We start from the raw sequence: 21,167 nt of genomic DNA, 5'->3' as shown, positions 1-21,167 counted from the left end.
AAAGGACACAGATGCAGGCCCATTAAAGGAAGCACTTACAGGCAAGCAACCACTCCTCCTCCCATTTCTCAGTTTTTGTGGGTTAACCCTTCCCAAACACTCCGGCTGCTCTGCATGCCAGGGGGGTTTGTGCTGTTTGCAGAACACCCAAAGCCACCATGAGCAGCAGGCCACAAAAACAAGAAGTACTGGGGGCTGGCAGCACCTGCCACCTGAGGAGCTCAGCATGCGGGAGTCATCAGGGAACCAGGCAGGTGCTGGCTGGGACCACTGCAGCCTGAAGGACAGACTGGAAAGCAACACGTGGGGTTCAGAGCCACAGCAGTTCACTGCCAGGCCAGTCCCTCTGGTCCTGGGGAATGTGGTCCCAAACTCACAGAGCGTGTATGCCCACAGACGTCCTTATGGACGCTCAGCAGCCCCGTGCTGTGAGACAGCAAAGAGTGCAAGATGCTGTACAGAGCCTGATCTTGTGCTTCCCACAGCAGTGGGGGGCACCTACAAGGCACACCAAGCTACTCTCCATTGTTGGCACAAAATGCTCTTCAGCTGTTTACTCGCTTTCCATTCCACACAATGAACAGTCACTTTGTGTTCTGTGCACACCATAAGAATAGTTAAGGCCACCAAGCTCATGGCAACATTTACCATGTTGTATTTCACTGCTGAAAGAAAGTCAGGAGAGAGGCCATATCCTGTGGTGAGACATCTCACAGCACTTTCTAACAGGCAGATTTTAGTCTCCATCTGCAGACAGGACATCACAGCTCATAATCATAGTGACTCAAATCAACTCACAGATGTCTTAAATCAAGCAGATGTCCTCAAATATGTACTTAAGCACCTGAATTAATAGCCTAGCTGTTCAATTGTCATGATTATTTGAAATCACATGCATGGATGCACAGCACCAAGAAGCCATGTCCAAATTGGCTTTGACCATGACAGTGGCATAAATTCTCTTACAAGGACTGTAGCTTTGCTGCTCCCAGAATTGAATTAGTTATTTTAACTATTTGGAGCAGTTAACACCTCCTTCAGTCAAAATAGGTTGATAAGAAGCTTCAGTGCATCAAACAGATTAAGTTCTGGCAGGATTTTCCAGCAACTGGACTTTCCAGCACCTGAAGCAAGTTCACATAAGAAATGGGTCTATTATGTATCTGTAAGCCTCCAAGCATCTTTAAACATAGGTCTCTGGAACAAAATCCCAAGTGCACTCATGCAATGGCTGAAGAATAAATTCTGCTCTGATGAGCAGATCTGACCTTCCCACTGCTTTGCATTGCTTCCAAGGAAGACAAAACCTCAGGGCTTTTCCAATTACATCCTTGAAGGTGTCACAGAGCCCAGGCCCTCTGCCAAGTTCTCATTACACTGACGCATATAGGTAGTTGAAAAGCCCAAACAACCCATGCAGTATCTCTGGAAGGATTTCATAATAATCTATTTCATTAGTCTTAGCCTTGGCAGCTCAGTACGCTGCCTGGTGGGAAAGGTGACCTACTACAGGCTACTGAAGGATTTTCTATGAAATTCTTTCACATTTACCTAAAACATTTTGTCAAATGACTTTGAGAAAGTGTTAAAATCTGTTTCGGACCTACTTTTAAGACTGTAACCTTTCAGTTTGCTAGCAGAATTACGGATTTGTTTCCAATGCTGAATATTGCTATTGGTTTATACTGCAAAGAGTCAACAAATGGTTTTTCTCTCTTATGCAGCAGCAAAGGTAATGTAATTGGTGTCAGAAAACGTCAAAGGAAATCTGCAGCCAGCATTGCTGGGATTTGCTTACAATGTGCACAAGACATTGTTGAAATATTAGATTAATTTACAATGTTCTTTCATACATTCCACCACAAACTAGCATGAAATATTTAAATCAGTAATATACGCTATGCATAGCTGTCTCCTGTACATTGACATTTTCCAGAGAAAGGAATGTGCTTCTCAATTACTGCCAGTCCTGGAGCAGATATCTTTATTCCTTACTTTATCACTGCAGAAAAATAATACTCATATTTTACTTTGTTTTGTAAGGACACCTGTGTCTAACCCCTAAAGCACAGTTTGAGTTTCAATAATGAAGCTGGATAATGAAACGTTAAATTTTTTATACAGATGTAAATTTATGCTTTAGAGTAATTTCTTTCTATAAAAATAGTGCAAGCAGGAAATCTGAGCTACCAACAGAGGCAGCTTTGTACATGTGCCTTATGCTGATCCATTAAAGCATAAATCTTTATTCTCTTGTCACCAGAAAAACATTTCATTTTGCATTTAACCTCCTTTTTCACAGGAGAAACTCTGGAAGCAGAAAGTAAGTCCATCCCACCTGTGAGGTTCTCCTGTCCTACTGCCCTGAGCACCTTGACAAGGGAATTCTCACCTGTATCCTCCCCAGAGCAAGGGAACAGGTCCCCCACACCTTCAGGTCTCTAGAGGGGAAGTACAGGATACTCTCAATAAGCCTCAAAGGTAGGTAAGAATTTTTATTATGTTAGTTAAACTTGCCTTTCCTTACTAAGTCCCCTGTTCTGTGTTTTAATGCCTGAAAACTGATTTTTTTTTTTAAGACAATGAAAAACTTAATCCATTTAATGTGTTATTGGAAACCTCCTAGTGACTCTGCAATGAGTCCATACCATTCAGCAACCTCCAAAAGGAATTTATGTTGCTTGTAGTAATGTTAGTTACCCCCCTCCTAAAAATGCAGTGAGACCCCCAGCAACCCACACACTGTGACAGTCTCCAGCTTCTGTAGGTATTGTCAGTTCTGGCAGCAGCAGCCACACTGATTATTCATTAACGTGGCACCCACAAAATACTGCAAGGTGGTTTTTTATGCTCCCAAAAAAAAAAAAAAAAAAAAAAAAAAAAAAAAAAAAATCAAACTGCAGCACATATTACAGAACTGCAGTTCTTTGGCCTTATGCTCTGCTCCACTTTGCTGACTCTAATTATCTTTAATAAGCATCTTTGGTGAGAAAGTTGACAACATGATTACATCAATGTAATCCAGTGTGGTGCAACAACTTCAGCTTCTTATCTCACAGGGGCCTGTATTTAAGGTACAAACAACCCCCCAAGTGATCAAAAGGAACAACCTGCACTGATGCTGTACCATTGAGTCCCCAGTGCAGAGGTGCTTCCAATACCTCCATCACTAAATGAAGCCAGTGTCCCAAAAATGGCAACTTTGGAGCTGTGGCAACAGAGAGAGGGACCATGAGAGAGAGAGCTGGGATGAGGGCAGCCCTGACAAGCCCTTCCCAGCAGGAAAGCTGGCAGCAGGGCACAGGTCCAGGGGGGTCTGCCAGGTTGGACTACAGAGCATTCAGAGCCAAGTCAGGCCAAGAAAGGTATGTTCCACCAGCATGAAATGTCTCAAGTGCTGTGTTTGTGCCAATGCCAGCGAGTTTCCATACGGAGCTGTGCTGGACAACCAGGAGCAGCTCAGGGAGTAAGGAAGGCTGACACAGGACCACAGCACACAGCTGAGACAGGGAGACAAAGGGACTGGCTAGCCAAACAGGGGAAAATATCTCTGAACATCTGAGCTGTCTGAAGTGCTCAGTGTTCTCCTCATAGCCTGGTATTATCACATTTTGTTTGATGTTTTCCACTCACATTCTCTCTGTACAACATACCGTTCCCTTGTTATGTTGGCACAGAAAGGAAGGAGACTGCTGGCAGAAAAGAAGTTCAGATCTTTGTCCTGTTCAACACAGACAAAGGATTTTATACCAGACTGATTCACAGACTGTAGGGATGTTTTCCTGTTTTTATTATTATTTGTTCTTGTGCTGATTTTTAAAATATTTCAGTGCAGTCCATATTGCATTTATTCAACCCCATTTAATGTAAAAATTATTTTTCTTCACAATTTTTAGGCAATTAACGTCTAAAAAATTTAAGCTTTTTGAGTAAACATATACATGCATACTCACACAAATAACAAGACAGACTGAAGAAGTATTTTTTGCCACCAAAAAAATATTTTTATGTCTGCATTGGTCCTTACCTGAGAGATGAAGTTCAAAAGACAGATTTCTTTTCAAAAAAGAGATACAATGAACTGTTATAATCAATTATTACATTACTGTAATGCCTTTCAACATCTCTTTTAGTGAAGATCTTAGCTTCACCACAGCTCTGCACATGATTACTGCAAGCCAGTCACCAGGGGGAGGAAGAGGCAGCTCCCAGCAGATGCTCAGCCATTAAAAGAGGAAGTTCTTTGTGTTTTGTCTCTCTCAGGCCACCCAGCCATCTAAAGCACATCTAATGGACTTAAGTTATGAAGTCCCAGCAGTTATGAAATGGTAGAGTATTACACAAAGAAAACTGTATGTAAAGAATACATACATACATGCAGATTGTATGTCAAGAAAACATACATACAGGCATATAAGAAAGAAAAAAAGAAAATATATTAGCCCAGCTTAAGCACCTAATTCTAGAGTACACCTGAGATTGTGGATCATGGGCAGGTGTCTGGCTAGATTTCTTTGCACATCTGGCACCTATAATCAGGCAGTAACACAACAGAATGGTGTTCCCACTGCCTACAGCAGAGGATATGGAATGAATCGTCAGATTTCAACAAATTCCCTTGTATCATTCAGTGTGACTGGTAAAAAAGGCAAAAGTAATTTTGTAAGTGGCAGAGTACAGCTCACCTTTTGTATAATATTGTCAAAAGAGTAGAATGGTGATTCACCTCTTTTTTATTTTGGTTTGGTTTTCAGTTTGGTTGGTTTCCTTTTAAATGCAGAACTGTTTACCCACAAATATCCACTCCCAGTGTGCAAATGACATATCAAACCCAAATGAAATATGATATTTTTTTCAATAATATCAAACCCCATGGCTCATCAGAGCAAGTGTAATGTCTTGTTAAATCCTGAGAGCAGTTTTTTGTTCCAAATGCATGCAACTGTATGATGAAATGGGGCCACTACTGCACCTAAAAAATGTTCCAGCAGAACACACTACCTTTCAGTATGATCCAAAGAGAACTTAGAAATAAAGGAAGCAAATAAATCTTCAGTGTTCTTTGTTAAATTAATTTAAATAACCAGCAATAGCTTTCTAAAAGAATAAAATATTGGAAGAAAATCAAGGTGTTTATTTTATACACTGAGGGAAATATTTGAAATATTTTGGGTGATTTTTTTTGTTTTGTTTGTGGGGTTTTTTGTTGTTGTTGGGGTCTTTTTGTTGGGGTGTTTTTGGTTTTTTTTTGGTATCCTAATTTCAGGTCATTTCCAAGGATCTATACCACAGGCCTGCACAAGAGGTGGATATGAAAGTTTCTAATGTCAGAGCAAACAGAGGTGGATAACAAATTAAAACAAAGGATTATAAACAAACTGTTGTGATTTTTATGTGACTCTGAGGGATCAAAAATTAGGATTAAGGCCAATGCATAATAAATCACTTGGAAACTGGAATCAGAGGGAACATGTGTGCCCCACATAAACACAAATATCCAATTTGTATGTATAAAAATGAGAGAGACTTAGAGAGTAGCAAGTATTGCCAACATTGCATTAAAATCTGCATTAATAATGTCTGATCTAATGCCAAATCTTCATGATTAGCAGAAAGTTTGATTATTGAGAGAGGAAGATCAAATTCAGATTACTTCTCAGCCTGAGTAAACACAGTATGAACATTCAATCTGACAATTCAAATAGCCATGATTTCATCATAAACACAGGAAAAATGAAGGACTTCTAAGCCTACAAGAGAATACCCACAAGACCAGGTAATCACATCCCTGCTGGATGGGTGAGTGCTGTGTTAAGCATACTCCCTAGCAGATATAAAGGAATCCATAATATAGCCATGGGAAAAAAAAATCAACTGTGAGTTTTATTTCTATTTTCCCATATGGATACTCCTGTGCATTACTGTGAATGAACTGATACTGCAGCCACAAATATAATACAATTGCAGAGTCAGTGGGGAAACTGAGTCCACTGGAAGCAGTTTGACTAGTTACACTGCACAGTTCAGGATTTCAGTTTTCCCAAGACACAGCATTTTGGTGGTGTCCCAGCCCCTGACTCCAGGGGTTCCACTCTACTTCCTATCAGCGCCAGCCCCAGACTGGAGATCTAAAATTCTTTTCTCAGAATAAAAAAAGACTAACCACACAGCTGGCAAGTGCTTGTATAGCTTGATTATCATAGTTTTTCTTGACCAAGAATTGCTTCTGTGAGTCAGAGAAACAACCAAAGCAGGAGGCCCTCCTGATCCGGCACTAGGATCAGTGTTAGGTTGCAGTAGCACTGATGTCCATCCATCAGGAACCGGCCACAAAGCCCGGGCACAGCACCCTCATCTGCTGAGCACAAACACCAGAAGAATAAAACCCCTCCTGGAAAAGCAACATTCTGCAAGTTATAAGAAAGGCTTATTGGATGAGTGCTAGCCTGAGGAACAAATGTATGGTGAAGAGGAAGCCCCAGCAATGCACTTAAGCACCGTATCACTGGCTTTTAGGAGAAGAAGGCTCTTAAACTTGATAGACACCCTGGAAAAGCTCTACTGAACAAAGCACTACAAAAAACATTAGGCTTTTAGTTGTGGTAATAGAAAACTCGTGTAGACAATTAGAGGAAAACAGTGGAGATCTGCCCTGCTCATTACAATGAAGCGTACCAGCAGCCTCCTCACCTGGCACCAGGCAAAAATGCACAGACTCCCGAGTCTAACTCCATGTGGAAACTCATCTCAGGACACAGAGCAGACATCTGCCAGGAGCTCACAGCACTAACTGGTTCACAGGGTTCCTCTCACAGCACATGACAGTGCTCCAAAGCACAACGAGGCATCAGCAACCACAGCTTACTCCTTCTGCCTGGAGATGGTCAGTGAATGAACACCACAGAGAATCATGACTCAAGACAGGCCAGATGGTAAGTGGCACTGGCAATTTAATGACAACTACATGATCAGACATTATAATATTCAAGTGTCTCAGAACTCTGGTACTAATAGAGAGCCTCCCTCTGAGAAGAGCACACTGCTAGGGTGCTGGTATCACCCTTTATGGCCTCTCTCCTGGAGTGGTGGAACCCTCAGAGCTGCTGTATTTCACAGCATAACAGGAGAGAGGAGACATGGAAGTTACAGCTCCAGTCTCCACAACATCCATCCCAAGAAATTCCTGGTCAGCACCATTAGAGAGCACTGATTTTCTAAATTAGTTTTGTTCTCAGTTGAGCAGTTGCCAACTTCAGCAGCGCCCATTTCTCTCCACTGACTACAGAGAGAGCACACACAGCATAAGGTTTGAGCAGCTCAGGTGCAGACATCTACACAGAAGTGCCTCCTGTGCATCTGGGAGTTTTAGGGGAACCACTGGAAAAGGAGATGGCTATGCTAATGTCAGGGGCCCCATAATTCAAGGAAGAAAATGTAGATTCCCTGCACTCCAAACCTGCTTTTAACTGTGGACTCTTCTATGGGTGTTCCCCCTGAACAGGTCCCAGAATGATCAGGTCATCTAAAGAGCAGCTGTTCAGCTGAGAGAGACACCCTTTTGCCCCCTGCAGCTGAAGAGATCATCACAACATCAGTGATCTCCTGATACCCTCAAAGCACTGTGACACTTCTCTTCCTTCAATGCCAAGGAAGATTCAAGGGCTTGCATTCAGTACCAGGTGGCACACCGAGTTTATCAACTTCATCAGCCCAGGCAGGAAGGTCGTGCTGAGCACAGTTTGCAGATACAAGAGGGTGATAAAATCAGCAGGCATCACTTCACCAGAGTAAGTCTTCCCTGTCATCTGAGACATGCTACTTCCTAACAAATTTAAGCATGGACACACAGTCCTTTCTTCAAGTAGAAGTGTTTGTGGTCCTTCCTACATACCTGATTTGTTCACTTAATACCACCTAATCAGTTATCAGACCAGGCTGAAGAGCTCCACCTTGCAGCAAAGCAGGAGCATGTGGCTCTGCTCAGCCTGCAGGGGAGGGAGATTGCTTCCAACATCAGTCCTTGATGCCTCCTGAAACCCATCAGCCTTTAGATGGCCACCAGCTCTGCTTAGCGCTGTTTGCTGTCAGTGTTATTTATCCACTTGAGCTTCTGGCTCTGTTTACACTATAGCAAGTACTGTTTGATACCACTTATCCTTCACAGAAGATGGTTTGGTGATTGGCCAAAGCACAGCCTCAAGCACAAGGACTGACTTGCCTCCTGTATTCAGTGGGTTAAGGCTGCCCCTGTGGGCACCCCAAGGGCAGAGGCTTGTGGGTCCTTTAAACTTTAGTCAAACAGCAGGAGATACACATCTTGTGAAAATCTTTCTAAACAAAAATTCTCAAGAAAATGTATTCCAAAATAAAACACAGATTATTGTGTATTTACTTCACACCAAACATTACTGGAAACTGTACACTGGATAAATGCAGTCCAGTATGGCACCTTCTCTGACCTCAACCTTCACATCTCTTTATAAACTGGTACAAACAAGACTTACAGGCCTAATTACTTTTGTTGCTAAGGATGCATTTGCTTGAAATTGATATAACACACTACAGATAGGGAAAAGCAAAGGGTTAGTTACTTGTATAAAGAAAGGCTGTGTATTATCAAGTGTTCAGCCAGACACATACAGACTCCCCTGGAATGCAGAGTCAGGGAAAAGACCTCAGTGGTCTTTTCTATTACTGTGTTTTAATCATGTGTTTGTCATGTCCCTTATTCCAACTATCATGTCTGTGCAGGGAGAATTAAGACTCTTCTGGGCCACTGGGGTTTTTTGTATGAAATAAGTGCTTATCAGAGCAATTACTTTTATACAATATAGTCTATGAAAAAGAACTCTTCACTCGGTTCTACTTTATCCCTGCAGTAAATATGGAACTGAAAGCAACACATACGTGAATTTGTATTTCAGCAGGAAACTAATCCTTTCCAGACTCTTCATTGTTGTTTACTATCTTGAGCTAACATCAACTTAAACACGGATAGTTAGATAACCATCACTCAAAGAAATGCCAAAAACTTTTATATTCTCGTGACATAACATTAAATATTTTAAAAACCTCCTTGCTGAAACATCCTTGTTTTTTGGCAAGGGCCCACCCTGGCTCAGGCAGTGGGCGGACACAATGCAGCATGCTCATTGTGGAAGCAAGAAAGGAACTGGAACACCTTACTGCAATAGCCAGTCACAGTTCAGCTCTGCTGCAAAGTGGACCAGAATTACGTGTACTGTTATAGAGCCAGATGTCTCCATGGCAGGAGCTTTCTAAAGGGGTAATTTTTGGCTAGCAAGCTGCAGTTAAAGCACTCTGTTCTCTAAAATATTTTTAATTTTTCTTAGTTTTTATTGCTATTAAAGTTTAAGGCAGAGCACTTCACTAATTTATAACAGACAAGGACTACTATGCTTTCAGCAGTAAACACAAAGCAAAACCAGATCAAGCAAAAGTCTACAGGGCCAGGTAACAGATACTGTGGACAGCCTCCTTGAAAAAGCCATGGTGAAGTGACCCTGAGGATGGTTCAAACAAAGCACATTCACAGAACTTTATTCAAGCTAAAATCCAAGTTGGATGAAATGGATATAGCAAGGTGGCTACTTGTTCTACCTACCTGGCTATCACAGCATACACCACAGTGGAGACAGAGTGCCACAACACACAGAGCTTCAACCCTTACAGAGTAACACCACATCAGAAGGCCTCAGGTGTCTGCCCATACAGAGCAATACCCTATAACTTTAGAAAGCTGCAAGCATCTGCCCTTCTTGTTCTTTAGCCCATGAACCCTCATGTTCATGCATTGCACCTGTGTGCCCTCTGTTCCCTTTGGTAGTTGGTCAGTGCACCTGGGCACTCCATGGCTCATGGCTGTCAATGCTGCTCACCTGCTTTTCACAGCTGTGCCCACTGGGGATGAGACTGGGCAGCAGCCCCACTCCCAATTACCACAAACTGTGTGCCTACAGCTGGCCACAGACAAGCTCAGATTCCAGCTCTCTACCCAGACCTGCCCCTCATTTGTCCCATGTCTCCTAATCCAGAGCTCTGAGGCATCAGCATCCATCCCTGCCATTGGAGAGCACCCAGCCTTTCCTGACACACAGCCAATTCCCTCCTCAAGCCCACAGTAAAATCCCCCTCTTGTCTGCCTTGGTCCATATCCTGTGTTGAGCCTCTTTGAAATTGCCCTCCAGGAGCACAGATTGTAAAGTTGCCCAAATCCTTGTCCCATCAGGACCAGCTGGGGTGGGTTATGCATGGTCACATCCACCTGGGTTTTGAATGTCTCCAAGAATGAAGACTGCACAGCCTCTCTGGGCAACCTGCTCTGGGGTCTGAACACCCTCAGAGCAAAGAAATGCTTTCTTATGTTCGGACAAAACTTGTGTTTGGGCATCTGCCTGTTACCTCTTGTTCTACCACTGGGCCCCACTGGAAATCCAATCGGCGTATCCAAGTCCATCTCAAAGACTGCAGCCCCTCCTGGCCCAGAATTCACCATTCCTTTCAATCACTCTGTCAAAGTATTCTTCTGTCTCAACCAGAGATCCTTTATTGTAATAAATTATGCACATTGTTGTGTCCTTGGATGCAAACAAGGATACAAGAATGTGCATAATTTATTTCAATAATGGTACTTAAAGCAGATGGATATATAACTGGATTCTTTTTGTCTTCCTTTTTCCTAAAATCTGAATATCAAGTTTTCTGTATGTCTTTGGAATTAACCTCAAACTGAAAATCAGCCTTAAGAGCTGAGTATGTTTTAGGCTTCTATAATTTGTCTGAGACTATTCACGTCAGAAAAGTATTCTGTCCATCACTGCATTTGAGGCAAAAGAACATATAATGAAGTCAGAAAGTTTATGTAACAGTAACAACAATAACAATAATAATAAAAATATAGATAATATGTACTCTATGTATTATAATATATATAAAAAAGGAGCAGGAAGCCTTGATCTAAAAGCACAACATTGTGCCTTTTCCTAATGCAGAGCTACTGAAGGAAAAATATATATCTCTGTGAGGAACATTCTATAGTGAAAACTTTAGCCAACAGTTCTCGACTTTGCCAAATTAAGACTGAAATAATGCTTAGACTGAACTAGGTTTAAGAGTGCATAATAAACAGATTTTAATACATTAATAAATACTAGCTGTAAGCCATAGGAAGTGTCATTGCTTCCCCCTTTTAGCATCTTAAAAAAAAAAATTGCAATAGTAACAGGGCACTTTTGCAGACCTAATAGTATAGAAGTAACCATTTCAACTACAGTCTAAGGAAAAAAACTCATGCAGTGATGGCATGACTAAATATTTCCATGTCATCAAGCCCAATTGAAACAGATTGTGCCAGGGAGTTCTGAAGTTTCTGAAGATAAACGAAGATCATAAGAACCTCTGATTTTCCAAACCAAGGACTTTTCCATAATGTACTTTGGCATACTGCATGGTAAATGGGACAGGTAATACTTCAGAACCAAATAATGGTTTATATATAAAATAATGGTTTATATATATATTTTTTTATTCACTGTACTTTTTATTGTTTCTTGAAAATAATCAGACAACTGTTTAAATTGGTTATTTACCTTTGTTGTGAAACAGCTGAGAGTTTCTGAATTTCTTTGATTTAAGGCACCATTGACCTCACAGAAAATATGATCTTAATCACATTCACATTTTTTTCTTTCAACTGACAGATGAATGAATATGCTGCTGGCAATGAACAAAACTTTTAATGCTCTTGAGACGCAGCATTTTAGATCAGGGTTAATATTAAAACCTCGCCTGTTTTAATTTTCTTTCACAATCAGTCAGATCCAGATTTCTGACAACACTGCGGCATCATTTTATTGCTTCTGCAGCAACAAAATGTATTTTTTATATCTCACCATCACAATTTCACTGAACCATGCCTTTAGAAGCTCTACAGAGCTGTTTATGATCCCCTTCAGTTGCATGCACTGCTACCTAGCCTTCAGCTGCCATATGCTCCCCAAGTGCAGCCACGTGAGCCCGTGCCCCTCAAACCCACCTTCTGGCACTCGCCCTCCTGAGCAGCCTGTGGGCACTCAGGGCTTGGCATGGACTTGGCCCAGCAGAATATGGGGAAGAGTACACAGCAAGACAGGCTGCCCCACACAGCAACCTGCTCAGGTCACTACTGACCCTCAGCCACCTCTGCCACCTTCACCCATCTGCAGGATCAGAGAGTTCCTGCTACCTGGGATGTTCCTACTGCAGCAAATGTTGGGGTCATGAGCAAATACAGCCTGGTACACATAATGTACATAATGGTCTGGTATGTAGGAGTAGACCTCTGTACTCCTACATACCAGACCATTACGTTGGAACTACCAGAACTAACATACTGTTCTCCAAACAGGCAGAATCCAGCCTTAGGATGAAATAGCCTCTAGACACCAACTCTAGAATGTCTAGAGTGTCTTCACTCTAGATATTCTAGAGTGAATGTATAAGCTATTTTTTCAAAGAGAGTACAGTTCTCGTGGGAAATACAAACCATCCTTTTTCATTTCAATGATGGTTGAAGTAATTTCTGAATGAAGCTTGAAAAAAAAAATCTTGATTTAGAGGTGCTGCTTAAATGTAAACCTGAATGCTGCATCTTAAATGACAGCTGTTAGTCTCAAGGCACAAAGGTAGTTCAGGGAAATGAAGCACAGTCCCACAAAAGGATTTGGTGAAGCCTCTGAATTCCCACTGCTGACAGAAAGCTCAATAGGCATCTTTCACACATTCTATTTTGTTCTTTTGTTTGTTTGTTGCATAGAGTTTACTGTCTTCAAGATGCCAGCGGGAACTTAAGAAGGCTTCTGCCCTTTTGAAATCTCCCTGCTTCCCCCTACACTCAAAGAGAAACCATTTCTCTTTCCACTTCTATCCCACAACTCTCAAGCTGCCTTTCTATAACTTGCATAACTGATTAGGAAGTGCTGACAGCAGAGTGCAGTGAGCCTCCCAGTGCATCCCCCACCTCCAGACCCTTCCCCTAGGGAACAGCTTCCCAAGAGCTCCAGCACAGTTTCTATTTAAAAGCTTCAGACCCTGCCAGAAGAAGCTGGGTTGTCAAATTTCAAATCTGTGCTCTCTACACAGTACTCAGATGTGCTTCTGCAGTAGTAAATGTTAGCTCAGCCTGTGGCATGCACTTATCTTTTACAGAGCCATGACCGAAACCTTGCACAAGCCTCTTCCTCTCTGTGCTCCTATTCCTCACTTCTAATCCAGACACAGTCTCCTTCTGAGAGAAACAGTGAAAGGACAAGGAAGTAGTGACCACTTGAGGAATGGGGAGACAAGCCTCCACCCAGCTGGGGTCCAGAGATCCTCATTAGTCACTATCACTCATTCAACCCCCAAAAATGCTCACGTTATGAGCCTCCTTGCATGCCTTGGAGCCCACCTTCACCATGCCAGCATGGACTTGGCTATCCCAGTTTTTTCAAATCCCTGATTTTGCTCTCACAGGGAGCTAAACCAAGTATATATACATTGTTCTTATCAAAACCCAGGGGGTCTTCACAGGACCCAATGGACAGCAAAGGTCTTGCCTGAGAAATAAGGCTAATGGAAGAGATTGTCTAGTGCCATTACAGAAGTGCAATACAGAGCCCTTTCCAGCAAATAATGAAGAACCCAAATTAAACACTGCCATATTGCTGTGTGGCAGCAATCCACACAGCAGACTGGGTTCATTTCCCAGGTCAGCAAAGGTTTTCCCTGCTACAGGGATGTACTTGAATTTGCAACACCATTTAATCTAAAATCTTCATGAGACTGCAGTGGAAGGCTTCAGGGAACAGGCTCTGCTGAAGAGCCAGAGACCTGGTAATCAAAGTGCACAGCAGGGAAGAGACAGACTGAGGTGTGAGCACAAAAGAATGTCAAGAGATGGCAGAAGGTTAATAGAGTAATATGGCAGTGAGCATCAGGCATCCCTCTGTGGGCAGCCACAGCTGCCTGAGCCACATCCTGTGACCGAGGAGAGCATCAACAACAGACCTCCTTTGCTCCTCACGGCTGGCAGAGGAATTTTCCCACAGTAAAGACCACATTCATCGCTCTGTGTCAGGAACAATATTGCATTGTAACGGCCCTGGGGTTCCAGCAGATGGAAGAACACATTCACCCTCAACCACGAACAAACTCTGAGCTGAAATGGTGAAGTGCAATGCTCCTTTGGCTGCACTACAGTACAGCAGATTTTATACCTGTTACCCACATGGCCAGCACAGTTCACTTGGCATGAACTCAAATGAAGAATAGAGACTAAATCTTAATAAAACGGAAAAAGGGCAGAAACCCCCAAGCATCAGATAAAAACAAGTGTCTGAAATTTATGGATGTATATGATTAAAACAAAATTTTAAAAAGAGAAAATAAATAAAGAAGTAAGAAAAAGAAGAAAAAGGAAACAGAAACACTGAAGAAGAATTTGAAGTGCTTTCTTTACCTCTACAGTCTGACAGATCTGTCTGGGGGAAGGGAATACGGTAATGGCCATGCAGACAACATTGCAAATGTTTGTTTATTAAAAAAATAAACAAACATTTTCAAATATTTTTCCAGGGTTCTTCCTTTTTTTTTTCCTAAGTTTCCCTAATATGTGGCAAAGCTTACATCCTCTTAAGAACTAGACTATTCTTCTTACATGTGATAGTCACTGTTATTTTTCTTCCTATGTATTTTTCAAGTCATCTTTCTCAGCATTTATATGAGTACAAGATTTCACAGACACTCTTGTTTTTTTTCAGTCTGGGACCACTCTCTGTCTTCTCACAATCTTTACAGCAGGAAAGCTGTAGTCTGCACAGAGAGGAAAGCATAAATTACACTATGACAGGTTTATAAGACTAATTCTAATAAATATCTCTCAGTAGTCTCCTATTCACTGTCTCCCTAGAAGAGCAAAGAGGGATTTTTCTGCTGGCAGCATTTTCAACTGCATCAACATATTTCATGAAAGTGCATGAACTTCAGTAACACTTTGCCAAGGAAGCCCAGACCGGCTTGCAAACCAGGAGACATGAGGAGGACCCCTCAAAGCCCCTGGCAGGGCATTAGCCTGGGCTAAGACAGACCCAGAGACTGGACCCTATTTCAGGACCAGCTGCATTCAATCTACCTTTTTTTAGCTCAAATCACTGCAGGTCAGCCTTTGATCTAAGCTTCTTCCCACTGCTTTGGCCAATTCAACAGACCAGGAGCCAGGCAAGGCAGAGATCGTGGATGTGAAGCAGTCCCAGGATGCAGCCACCAGCACTGGCAAACCAGCTGAGCCTAACTCACTTCCCAAAGGAACCTGGTGTTTTCTTGTATTGTTTCATGGTGTTTTGTTTGGGTATTCAGAAAATCCAAAGCAACACTTCAAGATCTTTTTATTTTGTCAGGACCTTTAGACATATCTTTGTTTCACTCTACCTACTGCCACTAGATTTTTATTGAGAAAAAAAATGCACTGCAGACAGAAATTACAGCCTGAAAAGAAGCAGTATCCAATGGTATCAGAACCAGCTATGCCATGTGCTCTGCATGGAGTACACACATTTTTCTTTCAGTTATCCCTTCATGATTGTTAATTTCCCTGTTATGACTGTTTCAGAAAACATTTCATGTCTTACCTGCATGTATTTATTTGAATATTGGTTCAGCTGTGTCATTGAAACGCTTAGAAACCCAAGCACATTTTTCAAAAGTTATTTAGGAACTTCTTTATTTAAGTACCATTGGCTTTTCTTTAAAGTCACATCACTTCTGAAAATAGGATTTTGACACATGACAATATAGAACGAAATTGAGAACATCTGCATTGTGGAGACATTAAACAGTCCAACACTGACCCACATGCACATCATTTGTTAGCAAAGTCTTTTATTGCTGATATTCAAGAGAATGCTGCGGAGAACACGGAGGTCTTGTGTTCATGCCTGTTTAAATCACACAAACCATGAAAGACTGGGATTAAAAACCAGAGGCTGAAGGATGATGTCCAAAGGCTAGAAGCTTTAAGTACTAAAGCATCTCCTGCAACACTCACAAGGACTTCCTATGTTTCATTTGACATGGAACATACCAAATTATGGCCTTTTACCCTTAGACAAACTCAATTCTCTATATCAAAACCTCATTACACAAAATAAATAAGACAAATGAGCAACATCAAAAAAAACCCAAAAAACCCAAACCACTACATGAACATGAGAATTGATCTGATGGTGGAGTTCTTGCCACTCCATCTCCTTTTCTGGTTATATTGAGAATTGCATTGACTTTAAGAAATACTGAAAAAGTCTTTTAAGCTTTTCCCTTATGCAAGATGGGCAGCTGGACTTCTTTGGTCTCCATGAAATGCCTGTACCCAGTATCTCTGCACTTTTCCTTTTCAGCACAAGTACAAAATATCTAACCCCACCCCTGCTTTTTGTTGTGAAATTGGAACATGCCCAACATTTTTTCCTCAGTAGACAATTTATTTTTAAATCCACAGCTAAAAATGAAATGTAATGTATTTTAAAACAAATGTTCTTAGTCATCATTTCCATAGTGTTTCAACCCCTTCACAGGAAATATTATTCACAACACCAACAGAATAAAAACCAATGGCTTTCTACTAGCAAGTGTCCACAGGTCTTCATTTCAAATCTCAACAATAGTAAAAAACTGCTGTAATAAAAACTTAGATACTAGGACTGATTCTTTGCATTAGCACTAGTCATCAGCTGGAGATCTGTCTGGAAAGTACACCTTATTTCAGTGTGACATAGCTGATCAACTACTGAAATGAATGCTTAAATTATGCTGTCCATGTAGGAGCATGACAGACCTAAGTTGTCAAATAAGTTTAATATTTATTAGGAGGTATTGTAGATCTAAAACTAAATTGCCTTCCTGAAACAAATTCTCATTCATGGCAATTGGCCTGTTATTTTAAAGAAGGGGTTTTTTATCTCAGATGAGTGATAAGGTCTCCTGTACCATCATTTCCTGTTCTTAAAAGCACATCAAACATGCACAGAAAATGAAGTTAAATGACTGGTGCTTCTACCAAACTAGTTTGTTCTCCTTCTTTTTCCACATAGCACTGATAAATAAAGATATATTTTGTGTCAGTCGGAAGGGAGAATATATGTCAGCTCTGCAGTGTCATGTTCAAATTGTAAGGTTTTGCAAATTAAGTTTTTATAAATGCCAAGTCCATGGACCTAGACCAAGAATCTGGGCAGGCAATTTCAGTCATCAACAGGAAATATTCCTTGGTTCCCTGACTATTGCATTACAATTTGGTACAAAAGTGCTCCTGCCAAAAAAGCAGATGAAAATCTTCATTGCACTTAGTGATTTTGTAGAAAATGAGATACTGTATTGACTAAATGTATCTTCCTGTGCACAGCTGGGGAAAAAATAAGTTGCAAATTACTACAAATAAAATTTCATTTAATTGCTGCACTTCTTCTTTCCTTTAGTTGAATTATTACTTTGACTTTGCTTACTGTCATGACTTTTTATTTTTAGGTTCTTTCTACTAAACCAAGCAGGAATAGGCTGTATGTGAAATGTTGCTACTTCTACAAAATTATTCCAAAATACCCACAACTTAGCAGAAACCGAGAATTCATGACCAAACACGAACACATATTTTTAATTTATGTTGCTGTTGACATCACTGTGAGCCAATCAGACCATTCAGACAAAAATGTAACAAGATAATGCCCTATGGAATTTAAAATCTAAGTGGCAGTCCAAACAGAAAATGGTCTGACCTCTATTAAGCATTTTCTCTCCACTCCATTAAGAGGTTAAAGGCAGTTATAAGCACACTCTTTTCTAAAATTTGCTTAACAGAGGCAACATGTGCAGAATCATGGAGCACGTCTACATCATGGCTTAGAAATTATATTCTCCAACTTAGTAGCCCAGCTAAAACCAAGCTGCCTCTCACAACTTCAACTGGGAGAACTAAAGGCAAAGATCATGGTTCAAGATAAAAAAGATTTAAAAAAATTACTGGAAACAGGAATGAAATTAATAAACAACAGAAACAGCAGCAATATTAGTAACAAAAGGCATAAGACTAAGAAACAACTTGTACCTCCTTACCTTTTCTGGACAGAAAGTAACCCCATCTCTCCCAAAGAGAAACAGATTCCCTTTCTCCTGCCCATGGCAGTCTCATGAGATGGTGCTGAATAACATTTGGGCCTGGCCAATCCCAACTACTGCAAAAAATTAATCCTGTTCCTGGCCAGAACCAGGACAGTCTGATGTTCAAAAGCTACAGCTTTTGTTGTCCTGCTAGCACTGCAGTTGCTGAGTGGAAAGAACAGGATTAGAAATTACAGCACACATGACAGTATTTGCAACAAAGAGGATCCAAGCCTTTGGGTAAACCTTACACATCCACAGACCACAGTCTTTTTGAGGACCTGCTGAGAGAAGGACATTGATCTCCATGGCCACAGAGCTCCCAAGGATACCTACATTCCATGGAAGTCTTAAATAAAAAAAAACAATTTTACCTCCACAGTTACTTTTTCAATTATATTAATTCAGAAAACCTATCTGTAATCACTGATGAACAAGCTCTCACCTCATATTCCTGCCAGAGTCCAGTGCTTTCAGACCCAGAGCTAAAAAACGAGTTTCCTGCAGCCCTGTGTATTTAAGGCAGATGTCTCCCAGAGAAGGAGTATGGATGTGCCACCAACCAACTTGTACTGACATGGAGCAATCTATCCAAGGGAACTGGCTAAACAGAACATTTCTAGTCACAAATGTCTTACCTCGAAAAACAACATAAATCCAACATGCCCTACAAGTTGGACCTCATCCCATCCAAGAGCCTTGGGTTTACCCAAAGCCCAGCAGTCCTCTTGTCTCTTGTCCATTTTGTCTGTTTGGATGAAAGATCTATTCTGTATGGATCTCCTATTTCTCTTACTGTTCATACAGTTCATAGAGCAGAAATCCAGCTTGGCTTCCACCTAACTGCACAAGGACACATTCTAAAGTCATGGGTCTCCCTGGCAGAAAACAACTGCTGGCTTGCTGTGCCAGAAAGTCTCTGGCCCTGGCTGCCCACAAAGTATCACATCTGTGCTGAGATAGAAATGGTGTGAATAAGAACACCAGTTACAACTATCAATGGTTTTCATACAACAGATGGATCATAACTTCATAGGGGGATGTATCACACATTGTTACAAATACATCTAAAAGCTCCTGAGATCCTCACTTATTTGCAAATAACAAAAAAGTTACAGTGATTCCTTAGGTTTCTGCTTTTCTTTAATGGTGAAGATTTAAAACTTTAAGATCAAGCACAGAAAGAATAAAGAAGACAAATACCTTGTAAAAACCTGTTAACCTAAAATAAATCCCTATGTACTAATTTGAGATAGAGAAGCAGGATTTTTCAAACGCGACGACTGTTTGAAATCTCTTCCAAGATTATGAACTCTTCTGAGTCCATAAAAGAAGTAGCAAGTATTGCATACTTCTTTTATGGCTTTAGAGAAAATGAGTAATGGAAAAAATCATCAAGTGTCTACATCATACAAATTAGTCAAACCACAACACACAGTTAACATGTTGTTATGGGTGAAACATTCCTGTGTATGACTTTACAACATTAAACTTTAAATATCCACAATTATTTGGATAATAAAGTGTAACACACTTTGGTACCTTCTTTGTGAAGATTCTTCAAGGAGTCCACCACCTTGCCATCGGCAGGGACCCCTTTCCACTAAATCATGTTGCTCAAAAGCCCATCCAACATGGCCCAGAACACTTACAGGGATGGGGAATCCACACCTTCTATGGGCAGCCTTCCTTCCAAAACCTTCCTTCCTTCCAAAACCTCCTACACAGCAAAAATGTCATCCTTATATTCAAAGTAAACTTACCATCTTTCAAGTTAAGACAACTGCCTCTTCTCCTGTCACTACAGGCCCTGGTCAAAAGTCTGTCCCCATCTTTCTTATAAGCCCCCTTCATGAGGTCCCCCCTGGGGACTTCTCCAGGTTAAACAACCCCTGCCTTTTCAGCCTTTCCTCACAGGACAGGTGTTCTGGCCCCAGAATGAGACATCAGAAGTGACACCCAAATCCATCATGTTTATTGGTCAGACACTGGAAGGAGTTTCATTTCCATCTCATGGATGTTAAAAATCACATAACATGCACACAATGACAGATGACACATGGTACACAGAGGAAAGAAACCAGGCTCTTGGAAGGCAAAGATACACCCCAGAACATCAAACCAGTGGTTTGCTCCTGTTCAGCTACATCACTAACTTCAGCTCAATGACCTTCCTCTGTGCCAAATGCTATCTCCTAATTTCAAAAATCTTGACAAAACTACATGAAAAGAAGCAAGATTCTGAAGCAATTTAAGTAACCTGAACAGATAATTGAGTCATGGAAGTAAATAGATCCTGACAGATACAAAAGCAATGACCAAATTTAGGGGTTTTGCCTAGAAATCTCTCCTTCTTAGCTCACCACCTAGATCCTCATCAAACTTTGCAGCCTTTGCCTAGGAGTTTGAGCAAGAAAGACACTGAATTCCTCAGACTTTGCTTTCAATGATTTGAACTCATAGAGTCATAGAATATCTTTGGTTGGAAGGGATGGCCAAGGATCATCGAAGTCCAGCTCCTGAGCTCCTCAAATTGGCTTTGCAACAGCCCATGGTTATCCTCAAGTGTCTGCCAGCTTGGCCTTGGTCTCCCAGAGTAAGTGATGTTGGGTTACCTCTTTTGCTTGTCCCAGAGGACACCAATACCTACTGATATCCACCTCTTACTGCTCCCCAGATTGCCAAATGAGGTTCAGACGGCAGGGCTTGCCACCTTCCACTACCTACAGACCTCCAAGAGAACCTCGAAAGCATGAAAAACTAAATCTGACAGGATTTTTAATATATAATGTTTTACATTAGCCAGAGGAGCTATAGAATTCAAGCTTCTGGTCAGTCAATACCCTTCTGTTTCCATTTACGGTTAAGAATGCAAAAACTTGATGGTAATTTCTTTCCCAAACTCTCCTCAGCCTGTTCCAATTTTGGGACATAATTCAGTCTAGTCAAAAATATTTTAAACAATGTGGTTTATTTATAAT

General features: G+C 41.1%; 1 protein-coding gene across 1 annotated transcript in view; it reads right to left on the bottom strand.

Annotated features, from left to right (window-relative positions):
• Positions 1–21,167, bottom strand: part of ST7 (suppression of tumorigenicity 7) — a 137,890-nt gene that overhangs the window by 98,655 nt on the left and 18,068 nt on the right. The gene's annotated exons all lie outside the window — the stretch shown is intronic.

The sequence above is a fragment of the Molothrus aeneus genome, chromosome 5, assembly GCF_037042795.1.
Source record: "Molothrus aeneus isolate 106 chromosome 5, BPBGC_Maene_1.0, whole genome shotgun sequence".
Taxonomy (NCBI): domain Eukaryota; kingdom Metazoa; phylum Chordata; class Aves; order Passeriformes; family Icteridae; genus Molothrus; species Molothrus aeneus.
This window is presented reverse-complemented; position numbering and strand designations above follow the sequence as displayed.